The 18,137-nt window shown below is 39.3% G+C and overlaps 1 protein-coding gene across 3 annotated transcripts in view; it reads left to right on the top strand.

Annotated features, from left to right (window-relative positions):
• Window positions 1-18,137, top strand: part of TMEFF2 (transmembrane protein with EGF like and two follistatin like domains 2) — a 656,761-nt gene that overhangs the window by 39,164 nt on the left and 599,460 nt on the right. The window lies entirely within an intron of this gene.

Below are 18,137 nucleotides of genomic sequence, written 5' to 3'. Positions count from 1 at the left end.
ACGAATTTCCACTGGCATTAATAATAGTATACAAACTGTGCGGCAGGAGCTTAACGGGATGGGTTTCCATGGCCGAGAAGCTGCATGCAAGCTTCACATCAACAAGACCAATGCCAAGCGTCAGATGGAGTGGTGTAAAGCACACCAACACTGGACTGTGGAGCAGTGGAAATGTGTTATGTGGAGTGACGAATCACACTTCTCTATTTGGCAGTCAGATGAGCGAGTCTGGGTTTGGTGAATGCCGGGAGTACATTACCTGCCTGACTGCATTATTCCAACTGTGAAATTTGGTGGAGGAGGGATAATGATATTGGACTGTATTTTAGGGTTTTGGTTAGGCGCCTTATATCCAGTGAAGGGCAAATTTAATGCTTCAACATATCAAGTTATTTTGGATAATGCTATGCTTACAACTTTGTGGCAACAGTTTGGGGAAGGTCCCTTTCTATTCCAACATGACTGTTCACCAGTGTACAAAGCAAGGACTACAAAGACATGGTTTGATGAGTTCAGTGTGGAAGAACCTGACTGGCCCACACAGAGCCCTGACCTCCACCCCATCGAACACCTTTGGGATGAACTGGAACAGAGATTGCGAGCCAGGCCAACATCCAACATCAGTGTCTGTCCTCATAAATGCTCTACAGAATGAATGGGCACAAATTCCCACAGAATCACTCCAACATCTTGTGGAAAGGCTTCCAAGAAGAGAGAAAGCTGTTATCAATGCCAAAGAGGGACCAACTTTGTATTAAAGTACATGTATTTGAATACAATGCCATTACAGTCCCTGTAATGACATTGTGGTGTAATGGTCAAGCATCCGAATACTTTTTCCAGGTAGTGTATGTGTAATATAAAGTCCCAGTAGAATAGAAAAAAATAATCAGTGATTGTCACCTGTTAATAATACAGTCATTAATGAAAAAAACTTTTTTTAAAAAAAGTATTTTTCCATTATTTCCCCATGCTATACATTTATCAAGATGTTATTAATGTTTCTGTACATAAATGCATTTTTCAGTTACAGATTGTAAACACATGTTCTAGCATGTATACACGATTGTCATCACCTATACCTGCCATGTAGCTGGTGCAAGTGATATGACAGAAAAAAAAATATGTTCAAGCCCAAAGCTTGATATGGGCACTGCTGCATGTGCTTGAGCTTGGCATGCCCTTATTGTACATTGACTACGTACATATGCCCATTCCCCTCCCCATTACAGGAATTTAGTCAATTTCTGAGCATGCACAAAACGATTTTACACAAAATACAACAGATATCTGAATTTATTTTCCTAAATGAATCAGGTCCAGAAGGAGCATTAAAAAGTCTAGGAACCATATTAAACCACATGCATTAAACCTTAACAATAAGCCCACAACAGCCCTCAGCCACTATGTTTCCCTAATTTAAAGATACCTCATCTAATCTACCTAATCTTCAGTGCTAAAGTACAGTAAATCATAATAGTGTGTTAGTAAAATAAACCAAAGATAATTCAAAAAGGTGCCAGACAAACAAGTCATCTAATTATAAGAGAAAGTCCGAGATCTCCCACTTAACATAATGACTATGAGATGAAAATTAGGGCCAGAGGTCGGATATATGTGAAGGCCAGACAATGGATATGTGTTTTGGTTGTAACTTGGGTAAGAAAAGTGCAAATTCTGACAATATTTCAAAGGTGAAGTTTACAGGACTGGGAGAGAGACTGGATGAAGCATTGCATGTGACACCAGGGCAACAGTCCTAGTACATTGAGGAAATTGTGGTGTTATCGATGGTGAGGGAGATATGAGGGGAGATGATACACACTATTTTGGACATGCTCTAATAGTTTTTTCCTCCAGGGGGCCGGGGAAATCCCCGGTAGTCCCTGATGCCAGATAGCTCTACCCCCTTTTGTGGGGGGTGGAGCTATAAAAATGATTTATGTGACACCCGATTAATGGGTGGCTTGCAAGACTTCCTCTCCCACCAGACCAGGAGTCGTGTGACAGTGGTTGGCTGGCCCCTCCTCAGGCTACCTTCCCTAATGAGGCCGCAAATCTGTTCATCAGACCCTCTCTTTCAGCATGGCCTACTCCAGTCCCCGAGGGATGTCACATGGGCACCACCTGACAAGTGCCGTCCCATGTGAGTGTGGTGTAATGTTGAGAGGAGTCTCCAGTGCTGTAGTAATAAGGTAAGTGTGAATGAAATGGGGGGACCTTGCCTGCTAAACTGTATGAGTGACAGGGAAGGGGAGGGCCTTGCCTGCTAAACTGTGTGAGTGATAGTGGTGGGGGGGCTTGCCTGCTATACTGTGTGAGTGACGGGGGGGGGGGCTCTGCTAATCTGTGTGAGTGACAGGGGGGCCTGCTGAGCTGTGTGAGTGACAGGGGAGGGGACTGATAAACTCTGTGAGTGACAGTGGAGGGGGGCTGCTAAACTGAGTGAGTGACAGGGGAGCGGGGGCCTGCTAAACTGTATGAGTGACAAGGAAAGGGTGGGCTTTGCCTGCTATACTGTGTGAGTGACATCGGAGGGGGAGCCTGGCCTGCTATACTGTGTGAATGAAAGGGGAGGGGAGCCTGCTAGATTTTTCGAATGAAAGTGGAGGGGTACCTGCTAGACTGTGTGAATGAAAGGGGAGGGGGCCCTGCTAAACTGTGTGAGTGATAGGGCAGGGGGGACTTGCCTGCTATCCAAGGGGAGGGGGACCCTGAACTGCTATTCTGTGTGAATGAAAGGGTATGGAGGCCTTCTATATTGTATGAATGAAAGGGGAGGGGGACCTGCTATACTGTGTGCATAAAATTGGAGGGGATCCTGCTATACTGTGTGAATGAAATGGGAGGGGTCATCGCTATACTGTGTGAATGAAATGGGGGTGTCACCCACTAATACAGTGTGAATGAAGTGGGAGGGATCGCCTGCTGTACTGTGTGAATAAAATGGGAGAGGGGCCCGCTACACTGGGTGAATGAAAACAGGGTGGGCTGCTATAATGTGTGAGGGAGTGTTTTGTTTAATGTAGAGTGTGATATGAGGGAAGGGAGGGGGGCTGTCATAATAGTACATGGGTGGGAATTGGGTTATTCATTTAATGATGGAGTTTAGGTGGGGGCTAATTATTTAATAGGTACTATTTTATTTGTGGGGTGATAGTGGGGCAATTTAATTTATTGGTGGGCTATTTAATTTAATAGTGGGGCCTATTAAATTAAGATGGGGTGACTGGACCTTTAATTTAATGCTGGAGTGGTTTGGGGCTATTAATTGAATGTGGGGCTGAGTTTGGGGAGGAGGGATATTTATTAAATGTGAATATGTATTAATTAATGCCAGGGATGGTTGTGGGAAATGGGTACGTTAAACGTAAATGCTATTAATTTATTGCTGGGGCTGCTCGGAGGGAGGAAAATAGGTTTACTTATTAAATGGGAATACTATTAATTTAATGTTGGGGCTGGTTGGAGGGAAATAGATCTATGTATCAAATGTGAGTACTAATACTTTAATGTTGGGACTGGAGGGATTAAATTAAATTAAATGTGGGTGCTATTGATTTAATGCCGGGGGTGGTTTGAGTTTTCTAAATTTCATGTAGCCATTTTTTCTTCCAATAGGCCTCCAAGGATTCAGACAAATGGCAACTGATGTAAAGAACCAGCAGCCACGGGTGGTGAAAGTGACAAGACAGGTAGGAGAGAGCAGGACAGTCTGAAAACTGTCCTGAGTCTGGTGGGGCAGTCCAGATTTTGGGTGACTGTCTCGCTTAGTCAGGATTTGGTCTAACTACAAGGACAGTTGGGAGGTATGTCCTGCTACACATCGTACTGCTTGTGAAGGCAGAGCTGTGTGCAAATAACAGTAGTGCACACAGTTTTGCCTGTGTATTTGTCTAAAATTTATCTAAAATAATAACCCCCTATCTTAAGTGCACCAGGCCCCCCAACACCCCCTTTGCAGAGCTACATGGTTTTAGGTGGGCCCCAGTAATTGTTTTCCCCAGTGGGCCTTTCATGTCGCAGTCCGACACTGGGAACACCAACAGATGGAAGTCAAAGGGGGGATATGCCATACGTAGAGACTCTGAAGGAGTTGTTTGATAGGTAAGAAGTGAACCAGAAATTAACTTTGTCACGAAAGTGAATGGAGTGAAGTGGAAGATGGTCCAGGAGGATGACCTTTAGATTTTTCAACTGTAAGTAGGTCATTGGAGGAAATGCTAAGTATCTGTGGATTCACTAACTCCATGAAAGTAACAAGGAGCAAAACCACATTTAACTTTTTCAGATTTCTATTTTTATCCCCTACATAATATAAATAACAAACAATGTATTTATTCCCAAACACTACCGGAACAAATAACATGTGGTTTTAAATGTTGTTAATGTTATAAGAATGAAGAACTTTCAAGCTTCCTGTAGTGCAACACTGCAATAACATTTATTACCATAAAGTCCCCATAGAATTACAAATTCCAAAGATTTAACTAATCAAAGCAAAATACCTGAATTTAAGAAGGTTAGAAGAATGCATGCAACTTTCATTATGTATTATTCTAAGTATCTTCCCTTACATTGAAGGATGAGTAATGCATTCTCTTTGCGACATTCATGAAGGAATACTCTTTTATATTGGTTTAACTTTTCTTTTAGTCATATTTCTTTAAAAAAAATATTGCACATTTTTTTTACATCTGTGGTTTGTTTTGTTTTTTAGTTACATGAAAGGATCAGCGTTGAAAATAAATTTATGTATTATTCACTCTTAAGATCTTGCCCATGATGTTGATATGTGGTTTGGGCTCGTGCCGCTGTCTCTACTCCAGAATTATGTTTTAATGCTTGCACATTTGTTTTTGCACTTGTAGGCTTGAATATGCACAATTACGCCTCTTTGCTCATTTGTTTTTTTGTTCAGGCTGTTTTTGCGAGCAAGCACAATTGCATTCAGAATTGCTGATAATGCCAACTATGAGGTAGCCTGAAAATCAAAGCTTTATGTACATGGTGAAAAAGCTCTCTGACGCTTAGCAATATCAAGGACATCTTTAATATCTACTTTCCATAACAAAATCTCATTGCAGTGATTTTAGCAGGTGGTCATCTGCATAATTTTAATTAGATTGTTATATGCAGGAAAAGCTCGATCCACTGATTACCCAGAATAAAAATTTGCTTCTTCACAAAAAGCAGATGCAATAGACTCAAAAGCATTGCCATCACAGTAGGAAATATCTGCACTTTTTTAGCTTTGTAAATAACTCTTCTGTGTCAGTTAAACCTGTTCACCTTAACTTCATATAGAAGGAAAGGATCCATGAGAGACTTACATACTGTGGTACAAGGAGCCAAAATCTCTTTTTAAAATGTGGATTATTAAGTTGCAAGAGAAATACTATATGGCAAGATTTAATGTTTCTTGTGGGAATTTATATCCTGACATAGAGTTTTCTGTTCTATTTGCTTCATTCTCAATGTGTTTGTAGTTAAGTGGATGGATATCATCTGGAAGCATGCATGTGTTCCTTGGAGACATCTGTAGTTTGCATAAAGCTGAACCAGTGTGCTGTAAATGTAAACATTACCTGAATATTTGCTAGGATAACAATTATAGGTATTTTTTGCATGAAAGCAGTATGGGGCCTGTCAGGTGCCGTCTCCGCATTGACACTTGGTGCAGGAGACGGACGCCTGCACCCTCTTGGCAGCAATGGGACACATCCTTGTTCCTCTGCATGCTGTGCGTGTGCATGCTCACTTTAGTCACGTCCTGTTGCTAGGCAATAGGATGCTACCTCCATCACCCAATCAGGGTGCACCTTATGGTTTATATAGCGCCCTCTGTCACTTGTAAGGTGCCAGATTATTGGTTCACTCCTACTCCAGCGCTTCCTGAACATCTAATCTTGTATTTTTCGGTTCTGACTCGGCTTCCTGTTACCATTCTCCTGTGTTACGTTTTTGTACTTTACTGCTCGGCTGGTTTGACTATTTGGCTTGACCTGACTTCTCTCTGGATCCTCCCCGTGTACCGCATCACTCGTTTGGCTTGACCTGGACTGCATGACTACGGCTGTCTTCTACTGTTGCTACAACGGTGATTGTCTTGGAGAACTGCGACCTGCGTTCCCTCTGCAGCTGAGCCCAAACTCCCTTGCGGGGGTCCCTGGTGAATACCAGGCTACATTAGACTCTGCGCCTCCCTGTTCAATTGTTCTAATACCGGTTAATGGCCATCTCTGCAATTCCATGACAGGGCCTCAGTGTATATGTAATATATTATACAATTATACAATTACATTGTTATTCGGCATGGGGAGAAAGGGGACCAATTGAAACCCCCATACTCTTGAGTTCTAAATTATTACTAAAAATAGATCATGAGTCAATACTAGTGGTGGAATTGGACTGACATACAGTGGGTATGCCATACCACCACTTCTCCTACTGTCTTGATAAGCTTTCAGTTGTATAACTATCAAATTCTATTTACTTCCATCTTCCATACCACCATTTTTAAATTTCCACTTCGGCCACTGGGGAATACTGTATGATTACAAAGGTCTGATATATGAAATATTTCCTGAATTAATGTAATTTACTATAGGAACCAGAATAAGTTAGTTTTTAAGCAGGTGGTCATCTGCATAATTTTAATTAGATAGTTATATGCAGGAAAAGCTCGATCCACTGATTATCCAGAATAAAAATTTGCTTCTTCACAAAAAGCAGATGCAGTAGACTCGAAAGCATTGGCATCACAGTAGGAGATATCTGCTCTTTTTTTTAGCTTTGTAAATAACTCTTCGGTGTCAGTTAAACGCGTTCACCTTAACTTCATATAGAAGGGAAGGATCCATGAGAGACTTACATACTGTGGTACAAGGAGCCTCAGTGTATATGTAATATATTATACAATTACATTGTTATCCGGCATGGGGAGAAAAGGGACCAATTGAAACCCCCATACCCATGAGTTCTAAATTATTACTAAAAACAGTATGAGTTAATACTAGTGGTGGAATTGGACTGACATACGGTGGGTATGCCATACCACCACTTCACCTACTGTTTTGATAAGCTTTCAGTTGTATAACTATCAAATTCTATTTACTTCCATCTTCCATACCACCATTTCTAAATTTCCACTTCGGCCACTGGTGAATACTGTATGATTACACAGGTCTAATATATGAGGTATTTCCTGAATCAATGTGGTTTACTATTTCGAACCAGAATAAGTTTATGGTTTACATCACAGAAACTATTTTCTTTTTTTTCTTTTTCTTTACTTATTTTCAACCTATATCTTCTTTTTTATATTATTATACCATGTCTGCAAGAGGTAATGTTCCCCAAGGAGGCAGAGTAAAGTTGAATAGGTAGTCCATTCCACTGGATTTTTTTGTTGTCAGGTCAAGTGGAACATGATACAAGTAAAGCTAGCAGTGGATCAAGTTGAACCCTATGAAATGCCTCGTGTGCTACCAATTTATGGATAAAAGAAAATCATGCCTGTATTAATTGATTTATAGCTGATGGTATTTTGCTTGTGATGTTAATACTTTTTTAAGGTTAGATGTTGTGATAGCAAGACAGAGTTAGAGCAGAAGAGGTGTTAGCTTTGACTATTACAACTGTCCATTAGTTATACTGAAAACTAATTTTCATTGCAAATGTTGTAAATGTGACACTCCCATCTCAGTATCAAGGCCACCAAGAAGAATTTGGGGCCCTGATATAGAAACATCTTGGAGCACACTCCATAAATTATAAGGAGAGCAGTTTTATGCCACTGCTCTGTGGGGGGCACGCTGGTCACACCATGTTAGGGGCTGGGACAGGACCGGTGAAACGGTGTCGGGCATGATATCATCGTGTCCCAACATTGTTAGTGAAGAGCGGTGCAGCAAGGAGCTGCACACCAAGAGAGTAAGGTGAGAACAACAAAAAGACTGAAGAAAAGAAGACAGAAGAAGAGGAAGAGAAGAAAAGAAGGTCATAGATAGGTAAATAAAGCACAGGGGGTGCAGGATAGCAAAAAAAGAAAAGAAAAAAAAAAAGAAGAGAGCCCAGGTCCAACATACGCTTTATCAGGATGTTAACTGCATCTTCGCAGGAGTTATGGGTTGCTGGAATCCCAGCCAGTTCAAATTTACTTTATACTGATGTTGAAAGGAGATTAAAACGCTATTGTTCTCTATTCATATGTAGCAAAACAAATGTGAAGGAGGGGGGGCAGAGATGTTGGTGACAGCAATGAGATGCAGGGGACAGCAATGGAGGGAGCACAATGTGATGGAGGAGGGGGAGCAGTGATGATGATGACGGCAATGTGATGCAAGGGACAGCTATGGAGAGCTCACAATGATGAAGGAGGGGGGCTGACAGTGGTGATGAAGGTGATGGCAATGTGATGCAGGGACAGCAATGGAGGGAGTACAATGTGATGAAGGAGGGGGGGCATTGATGTTGGAGACAGCAATGTGATGCAGGAGACAGCAATGGAGTGAGCATAATGTGATGAAGAAAGGAGGAACAGTGATAATGGTGACAGCAATGTGATGCAGGGGACAGCAATGGAGAGCACAATGTGATAAAGGAGGAGGGCACAGTGGTGATGAACGTGACAGAAATATGATGCAGTGAACAGCAATGGAGGGAGCACAATGTGATGAAGGAGGGAGGAACAGTGATGATGGTGATATCAATGTGATGCAGGGGACAGCAGTGAAGAGCACAATGTGATAAAGGAGGGGGGACAGTAGTGATGAAGGTGACAACAATGAGATGCAGTGGACAATAATGGAGGTCACACAATGTCATGGAATTCAGGGGGAGAGTGGTGATGAAGGCAACAGCAATGTGATGCATGGGACAGCAATGGAGGGCGCACAATGTGATGAAGGAAGGGGGGGCAGTGGTAATGAAGGTGATAGCAATGTGATGTAGGGGACAGCAATAGAGGGCACACAAGGTGTTGAAGGGGATAGCAATGAAGGGTGCACAATGTGATGAAGGAGGGGGTGGATAGTGATGGTGGACATTGCTCAGTGTGATGAGGCACAGTGAAGCAGAGGGCACAGTGGAATGAGGAGGGAGCACGATGAAGGACAGGGACAGTGATGATGAAGGGGCACAGTGTGATAAGGGTGCACAGTGTGATGATGAAGGGGTAGTGTGATAAAGATGGCACCATAGCACACTGTGACGTAGAAGGGGGCACAGTGTTATGTTGAAGTGGCACAGGGCGATGAGTGTAATAAGGGTGCAGGGTATGATATTAAAGAGCACAGTGTGATGATGAAGGAGCACAGTGGGATTATAAGGGTCCACAGTGTAACTTTAAAGGGGACACAGTGTGATGATGAAGGGGTACAAAGTGATGAGTGTGATAAGGGTGCATGGTGTTATGTTGAAGGGGCACAATGTGATGAGTGTGATAAGGTGTGGCTGCGTCTCTTTGGACATGACATATAATACATTAAACACATTAAAACTGTGTTGCTGGCTCCTACCTTTTATTGCAGCTTTCACATCCTACTTCTTGTTTCTTGTCTATATCCTTCAATGCTGAGACCTTTTTGGAAAGGGTTGGATATGAAAAGTTGACAGTCATAATGTCTACAGGTTCATAATATCATAACAGTTAAAATGTCAATATGTAAAATGTGGACAGGGTTGTTCATTTAAAAATGTCGATAAATGTAAAAAAATAAAACGGCGTGTCTCTCCCAAACAGCTTAGCCAACCCTATTGTTGCCAGCCTAGGATGTTACTAGAAAAACCAAGGAGACAAAAAGTGTGACCCCCCCCCCTGATTTTACTATGACCAGCACTAGGCATTGCCAGCCTGAGCTGGTGGCACTATAACAGGGAAACTCCTCCCGCTCGGGCCTGGACCCCCAGACATGTCTGGGACCTGGTACTTTGTACTGCTCCCCTCTCGGGGACCCTGCTCAGTACATTCCTGTTTTCTATAACCTAATATAGATTTTTTCATCCTGTGCAAAAAGGAGAATAACATGTTACATGATAATGGGTGATTAAAAAAGCAGGTAAAATACTATGACAGTTATGCTGTTGTCAGGATTCTGAGTCACTGGTAGAGGGATGAGCAAAACGTTGATTTGTAGGACAATTCATGATTTTTGGCAAGTAGTTAGATTTTTACTGACCTGACTAACAAATGTTTTATTAACAGTTTAAACAAAGTAGATAGAAACTATTTTTCAAGGGTCTAAAAATAAATTTTATTGTTCCAGTTGTCAGATTGCTAAATATAAATTGATGTTTTTAAAAAATGTTTTAATAGACAATTTTAGAAAACAAAATTTTAAGTTTTTTCCAAAACTTTTTCAAGTTTACTGTGATTCAGTAGTCAAAAAACACTGATACTCTTAGAAATGCAAAAGGTACCAAAACAATTAGATTGTCTGCAGTAGCTTTTTACAAAAACAGTGTATTGCTGTCCATATTTTGAAATACACTAACTTGAAAAACAAATTCATTTTATAGATGCACCATCATTTTTAGCATCTGAATCTGTGATAGGAGCTTCTCGATCGTTTATACATGGCAGGGCTTGTATTTTAAACTCATGACATTTCAAACATAGAGCCTGATTCATTTTTGAAAGTCCATACATTTGTGTAGTGTATCTGCATGAAACAGCTCTACACATGACCAGAAGCGGACATTACGCCAATGAATGCAATTGCATGTCTGCATGCAACTGACACGACTGTCTACAACTTAAGAGGCAGAATGGGGGAGGGAAGGGGTGAACTAACATATGCCATTTACAACAATTAAGGGCGTTCCAACGCAGATGTTGCTGGGTCGAGTCCTGTGTTTGCTTGTATTCCACCTCATATTTTACACCCACTACAGGTCAGGTGTAAATACCAACTGATAATGATGACTGGCATGGCTTAAACGTTCAATTAAAAATGACACATATGAATGTAGCAATGTCACACATCGCACCAGTTAACCATTGATTCTGGTCTCCGCAGTCAAGATGCTGCAACCACTCTGCAGATCATTGAACATCACCTCTGATCCTCCTCCAGGGCTTCCAGCTCATCATAACCACAGCCCTTCACCATCCTGCAGCCTGTTGATCTCCTGTGTACTTCTATATCACCTCCGCAGTTAAGATGCTGCTACCACTCTACAGATCATTGCACATCACCTCTGATCCTGCTCCAAGGCTTCCAGCTCATCAGTAGCTCCGCGCTTTATCATCCTGTGGTTAGAGAGCTGCTATGCGGGGATCCCTGGTGAAAACCTCTCTCCGTTAGACTCCGCTCCTCTCTGGGGGTAGTATCCACCTAAGCAGACTTCGAGGCCCATCCTTACTGAATCCGTGACAAGCTATCACATAATAACTGTATGCAATTAAGATATACTATAAAAATGCAATGTGTGAACAGTACACATTGAGATTTTTATTTAATAAATATTAAAAAAATATTTTATATTTGAAAATAAATATTGATGTTGTATTCAGACATGATTCAGGCCCATAATGTTTCAGCACATTCACATGTCCCATTGAGAGGTTCATCCTTCATAATCAATTACAGATCACTTCTAACATAGAGACCCACACAACCAAATTTTCTATCCACCATATCACTTCTAATCATATATGATATGATATAACCATGAATAATAACAACACAAGCATGTGAATTATTCAGACATTTAATAATATATATATATATATATATATATATATATATATATATATATATATATATATATTTTAATAAGTAACATTAGTTATAGTTGTAATTAATATTTTACAGAAAAATGTAACTATGGTCTTTTGTATTGTTTAATGTGTACAAACTAGTTGTAAACTTAATTTTAGATACAAAATGTTTTGAGTTTCAGTCTGAATCCTGTATACATTGTGTTTTTATGTGTAGAAATGGAGTTGAGTGTGTATTCCATGCTACAATAGCAATGGTATAAGCATCTTACTTTAAAATACATGTTGCTGATATATTGACATGATGGCATGTTCACAAGTATAAAAATTAAAATGGGTATCAGAAAAGTAAATTATAGAGATAATATAATTTTAAAATACTAATGCTTTCCTTCAAAATAGAAAGAAACACAATTATGCACACCTATCCTCCCCTCTGAATTGCTAACTATTTTGACTTTTGTCATCTCTTACACTAAAAAAAACTGCATTAATAATTAATGCAATTCAGGCGAATGATTTATAATTGTATAGATACGTTTTTAGTGCCTTTTTTTCAATTGAGCTTACTGAGCTTACTGAGTTACTGTGCTTACTGTTTACTGTACTGTGCTGTCTCACCTTGTATTGTAATTCGTTTTGTCCCTGTACGGCGCCACGGACACCTTGTGGCGCCCTATAAATAAAAATTAATAATAATAATAAAAAAATTATGTTCACAACAGTCCAATTTTAATATTAAACTTCATTTGATTGTGTTCTATAGTAAAAGCACTGTTTGTTTAACACTCTCTATTATTAAGTACTTTTAAAGCAAAATAATTTGAGACTATTCTCTTCTAATAGTAATTTATGCAAACTTGCCTAATGCGTTGTTGTTTTAATGTGATCTATTTCCCTCTACCACTTTTTCTGTATTTTGGCTAAAAGTGTTAGAACAAAATATTGTACTATGTATTGTCTACTGCATCCCATATAGTACACAATACACAAAGCACAGGGGTTGGGGTACTGTGGCTAATTTAACACAACATAATTGTTAGGATTATTAGGTTATGGTTAAAAAATAAGGTTTTACAGTTCATATTGGTTTTTTTTTTACATTTCTTATTTTACTATTGTTCCATCAAACATTTTCTTCCCCCTGGTCAAGTCACACTGTTGTCATTTTTATTAGCGTCAACACTCAATAGTGTCTAACTAAAAGCAAACTTTCCAGTTCTGACCAGATCAAATACAAAATTGTGGTCACAAATTTACATCAGCATACTTTGCTCTCTGATATTGAGCACCCCTTCCACCTTGAAAGCTACATACAGAAGATGGGCATCACGGTGGCTTAGTGGTTAGCACTTCTGCCTCACAGCGCTGCGGTCATTAGTTCAATTACTGAACAGGACCTTATCTGTGTGGAGTTTGTATGTTCTCCCCGTGCTTGCATGGGTTTCCTTCGGTTACTCCGGTTTCCTCCCACACACAAAAACATACTAGTAGATTCATTGGCTGCTATCATATAATTGACCCTAGTCTGTGTTTCTGTCTGTGTGTGTTCAGGAATTTAGACTGTAATCTCCAATGGGGCTGGGACTGATGTGAGTGAGTTCTCTGTACAGCGCTGCGGAATTGGTGGCGCTATAAAAATAAATGATGATGATAATGATCTAGGGAATACCTGTCAGGTTTTTGGATCTTAACCAGGTTTAATATTTAACAATGTTTTGCATGTGGAGAAATACTATCACCCTATTAGCTACTGTTGTCTACAATTTTTAAGTATAAACAACACACTTTGAGAACTATTGTGTAATCAAGATTTTAGAACAAATGTGCTGAGTATCCAATGTAGTCATTAGATATACTTCTTTAGGTTCATTTTCCTTGCACTAGTTTTTCACCCCTTGTATTGTGGCAATTGAAGACTAAAGAAAAGGCTTAAACTGATCAGAATTATAAATGTTTCTTTCTGCTACAGCCAAAGGGCGAGATGCACAGATACAACAGATCTGCTATAATGAGATATTGAAATGAGATCTGCATGGCTTCTATAAGCTGAATATTTGAAGCTGTTGCAAGGAAAACATATACGTGAAAAGCAAAATACATGTGAAAATAGACTATATAGGAATCTTCATCCCAATAATAAAAACACATTTTCCTCCTTTAGAAGATACATAATATCAGTATATAGCAATCAAAATTAATGTAATTCCTATACTTTTATACATGTTTCAACCCCTCCACTACAAGTCGCAAATATAATTTTAATTGACAAACAGGAAGCCTCCCTCAACCTTATTCGGAATTGGGAAGCCCCAAAGAAATTCTCTCTCTATTTTTAAAAAAACAACAGATCAGGGAGGTAGAGGATTTCTGCATGTGAAAATATATTACTTCACCTCTCACTTTGCCCAAAAGTTTTGCACCGCACAATATCATTGCATGGGTACATACAGAAACCACATTTCTTAACCTAAAGCTTACAGCATCCCTTAGGAGACTCCCTAAAGAAAATATACCTTTACACCTTAATTCTCACACATCTCTTAAATTCTCCTAAAATTGTGGAAATATTGTCTGTCCAATTTAAACTGTCCTCCATTGTTTCAACCATCACTCCCATTTGAGACAATCTGTGATTTTCCTCCAGTTCAAGATTTAAAGTTCAAACTTTAAATCTTGAATACAGACAGTCATAATATTGGCTTAGCTATGACTGATGAAAAGTAGTGTGCAACACTTCTAGACTTTTTTTTAAATTGTTTCCGATTAGACTCATTAACCAAAATAGACATATTTTGTGATCCAATCCCCTTCAAATCAAATTGCTCTAAAGCTCCTGTATGCAAAGGCATGTATTCCTCATTTTATAACTTACTGATCAACATTTCCTTTGACTCTCATGAGCATCATAAAAGGAAGTGGGAGAAAGATTTAGGCCCCACCACCAGGTGAAAACTACTGGGAGAAGGTGAGGGAAGGCATAGCCCTGAGCTCGACCCTCATTAAAGAGAGAGTGTACAAGTTTTACTGCAGATAGTAATACACTTCTGACAGGTCATGTAAGATGTTTGCTACAGCAAATCCAATGTGATGGAGGAACTGCAGCCACGGGGACTTTATACAACATTTGGTGATCATGTCCACGTATATCATTATTCAGGAACAAAGTGTATACTTTTTTTCAGTGGTAGCTTAACCAATCCCTAAAGATATTTGGATTATTTTGCTATGTAGTCATACTTGCCAACTGTCTTGGAATGTCCGGGAGGCTCCCGAAATCCGGGTCGGTCTCCCGGACTCCTGGGAGAGCAGGCAAATATCCTGATTCCCAGCCGGCTCTGCAAATTAAATGAAGGGGGTGGGGCTTAGTGGTGCCGTGTACGCCTCATTGTGGCCACGCCCCCTATTTTTATTGGCCGAAGAAAGTGATGGTGGCTTTGGGGGCGGGGCTAACAACACCATTTTTTGAGCCCTGCCTGCACACACCCACCTGGCTCCTGGACTTCCCGGGACACAAGTTGCCAATGTTGGCAACTATGTATGTAGTCCAACCCAAGATTTATAATGGTCCATCTACGTAACTACGGTTAAAACTATAATCCCACAATCTAGCAGCAGCAAAATGTTCAATAACTATCCATATCAGATCCTAAAATTTTGCTGGCATTGCAATCATGGTGACACAGTGACTCAGTGATAAGCACGTCTGCTTTACAGTGCTGGGGTCATGAGTTCAATTCCTGAACAGGACCTTATCTATGTGGAGTTTGTATGCTCTCCCCACGTTTGCGTGGCTTTCCTCCAGGTGCTCCGGTTTCTTCCCACACCCCAAAAACATACTAGTAGGAAAATTGGCTACTTGCAAAATTAACCCTAGTCTGTGTATATGTATTAGGGAATTTAGACTGTAAGCTCCAATGGGGCAGGGAGTGATGTGAATGACAAATATTCTCTGTACAGCGCTGTGGAATTGGTGGCACTATATAAATAAATGGTGATGATGATGATGTATGAAACAAATAAATACTACCTTCACGATAAAGAATAAAAATTCTCTGCAGTCTGGACCTCTAACTTTTTTAAAGACGGAAATCATCCTCAATCAACAAATACACAAAACTTTTCTTAAATTATTACTTAACTGCAAATAAAATGTATTTTATATTTATATAACTAAAGGAGCAATATTACCTACCACAAATATTTAGAATCTATATTAAAAGTAAAGGTCTTAGATCTGCTATTATCAATATACTTCACCATGTAATCTTTATTCAATAACTTCAGTGTTACTTGTCACCTCAATATTTATTATTTCCATATTGTTATACCTGTATCCCTCCTTCCTCCTTTTCTCCACGATCCTCTCCACACACACAATGTTCCAGTAAATGCTTTGAGGTTCACCTGTACGTATGTAATCCAGCTAACTGGATCACATGTGCACACATGCCCTCAGGCTGGATTGGCGAGTAAGTTAAGCCTTACTGCTCTGAGCCAGTATGGCTGAGGCAACTGAGTAATGCTCAAAATTGTGTAATGCGTTTTCTGTGAAATATCCGCACTTTGTATTGGTGTCACACACCCATGCTTTAATATCATGTACGATGCATGTGGTAACAAACTTACACAGAAGGCACAATTACCACATTTTTCTGTCCTTTCACACCATATGAATTTGTGCAATATTCTATTGAAAATCAGCATTCTTACCGCATATTAATAAACTGATCCCTTAGTAACATAGAATTAACTTTCTTAAGAATGGGTAAAGTGCATTTTTTCATATTTTCCTCATATAAAGCCTATAAAATAAAAAACTATTTAAATCAATATGCTACCAAAAGAAAGCCCTATCTGTTCCAATCAAATGAATACACTATATAGTAATTTATATTCATTTACATTGACGTTATGTACAAATATCAATGAACAACACATGAATGTAATAAGGACCACACTATTTCCAACAACTATAGTGTGTATCTGCACATAATTCATAAATAATCATACATGTAAGTGCACAAAAACCATGGAAATTATGTCAATACATAGAATTTCTAGTTTAGTGTTTAACTACTGAACAGCCTCCTCAAAACATTAACTTGTACCTGAATATTTTGATGTGAAGTCAATTGCTCATCTGTTCAGTTCAATACTTGATCTTTACATCACTGCTTTTTAGTAACTGAATCTTTATGCAGAAAGAAATTAATATCTAGGAAACTACATCTTGGTTTTTTTGGGAATTATTATCACATTGTATCCTAATATGACCTTTCTTAGCAGAGGAACATTTGCTTATAATGTTACCTATTTTTCTATCTACATTTATAGTGAAGGTATATTTCATTCTTTGATGAAATTGTCAGAAGTCTGTGACAGACAATGCTATTAATAAAACATGCAGAGGAATGTGTGCCAGTAGTAATTTGCAATTCCTTTTGTAGATTATATTTGGAGATGATTTTGCTATGATTTGCTACAGTAACATATTTTGAATGTTTTCGATCTACAATACTGCTCTAATTAACATTTACAGTAGGCCAAAGTGGTTCATGTTTAGGCCAGTACTACTCATAAGTCAGCATACAAATAATTTTATGTTAGTTTTACTTGTGGCATTTTGGCCCAATAGGAATTAGGAAAGAGTGTTGTATAGAAGGGCATGAGCATATGAGGTGCAAGATTACTAATTTAGGGAGTATTCACTCACAGTGACTATGGCAGGGTCAACCATAAAATGGCCCTGACTGCTGAAGACTCTATTTTTAATTGTATAAGTGGAGGAAACATAAACTCAAACTATTATACAAATAGCTGTTCGGATGGGGTCACAATTGGAACATGTCTGCTTCTTTGGGTGTCTCCATACCGACTTTGGGACTCTATCTTTATGGCCAGGGATGTCTCATTCTTCATAACACCCTTTATGGTCTACTTGTAGATAAGCCTAATGTTTTAATTTTTGAATATACTGTTAATGTACTATTTTATGTCTATTAAATCTGTTTTATTTTATCTAAAATTTTGGTATGTGGACCATTGAATTAAAGGTCTTATTATATGTCTTAACTTAATGTTTAGCACCACAAATTTTATTATGTACAATTGTTGTGTAATTGTGTTTATTTCCTGCTTATCTTCTAGTCATTCTGAGTAAACTTCCCACATTTGTTTAGCACACTTTGAAGCAACTCCATAAGCACCAGTAGGTCATCTATGAACCATACCCGAGGCAAACTGCTTGGTTTTGCACCAGTATGCCTCAGTCCGGCAGTGCACATCAGGGCGCATGACTCCTCTCTGCACTCGGCCGCAATCATTGAAGTGCACCTTCAAATATGTGTATAGAAGTAAAGACTTGTTAGGAGGAGCACTGTACGAAAGTATAATTATGACATCGAAGTTC

The sequence above is a fragment of the Mixophyes fleayi genome, chromosome 7 (genome assembly GCF_038048845.1).
Source record: "Mixophyes fleayi isolate aMixFle1 chromosome 7, aMixFle1.hap1, whole genome shotgun sequence".
NCBI classification, from domain to species: domain Eukaryota; kingdom Metazoa; phylum Chordata; class Amphibia; order Anura; family Limnodynastidae; genus Mixophyes; species Mixophyes fleayi.
Note: the sequence above shows the minus strand (reverse complement) of the source record. Positions and strands in the feature narration are given on the sequence as shown.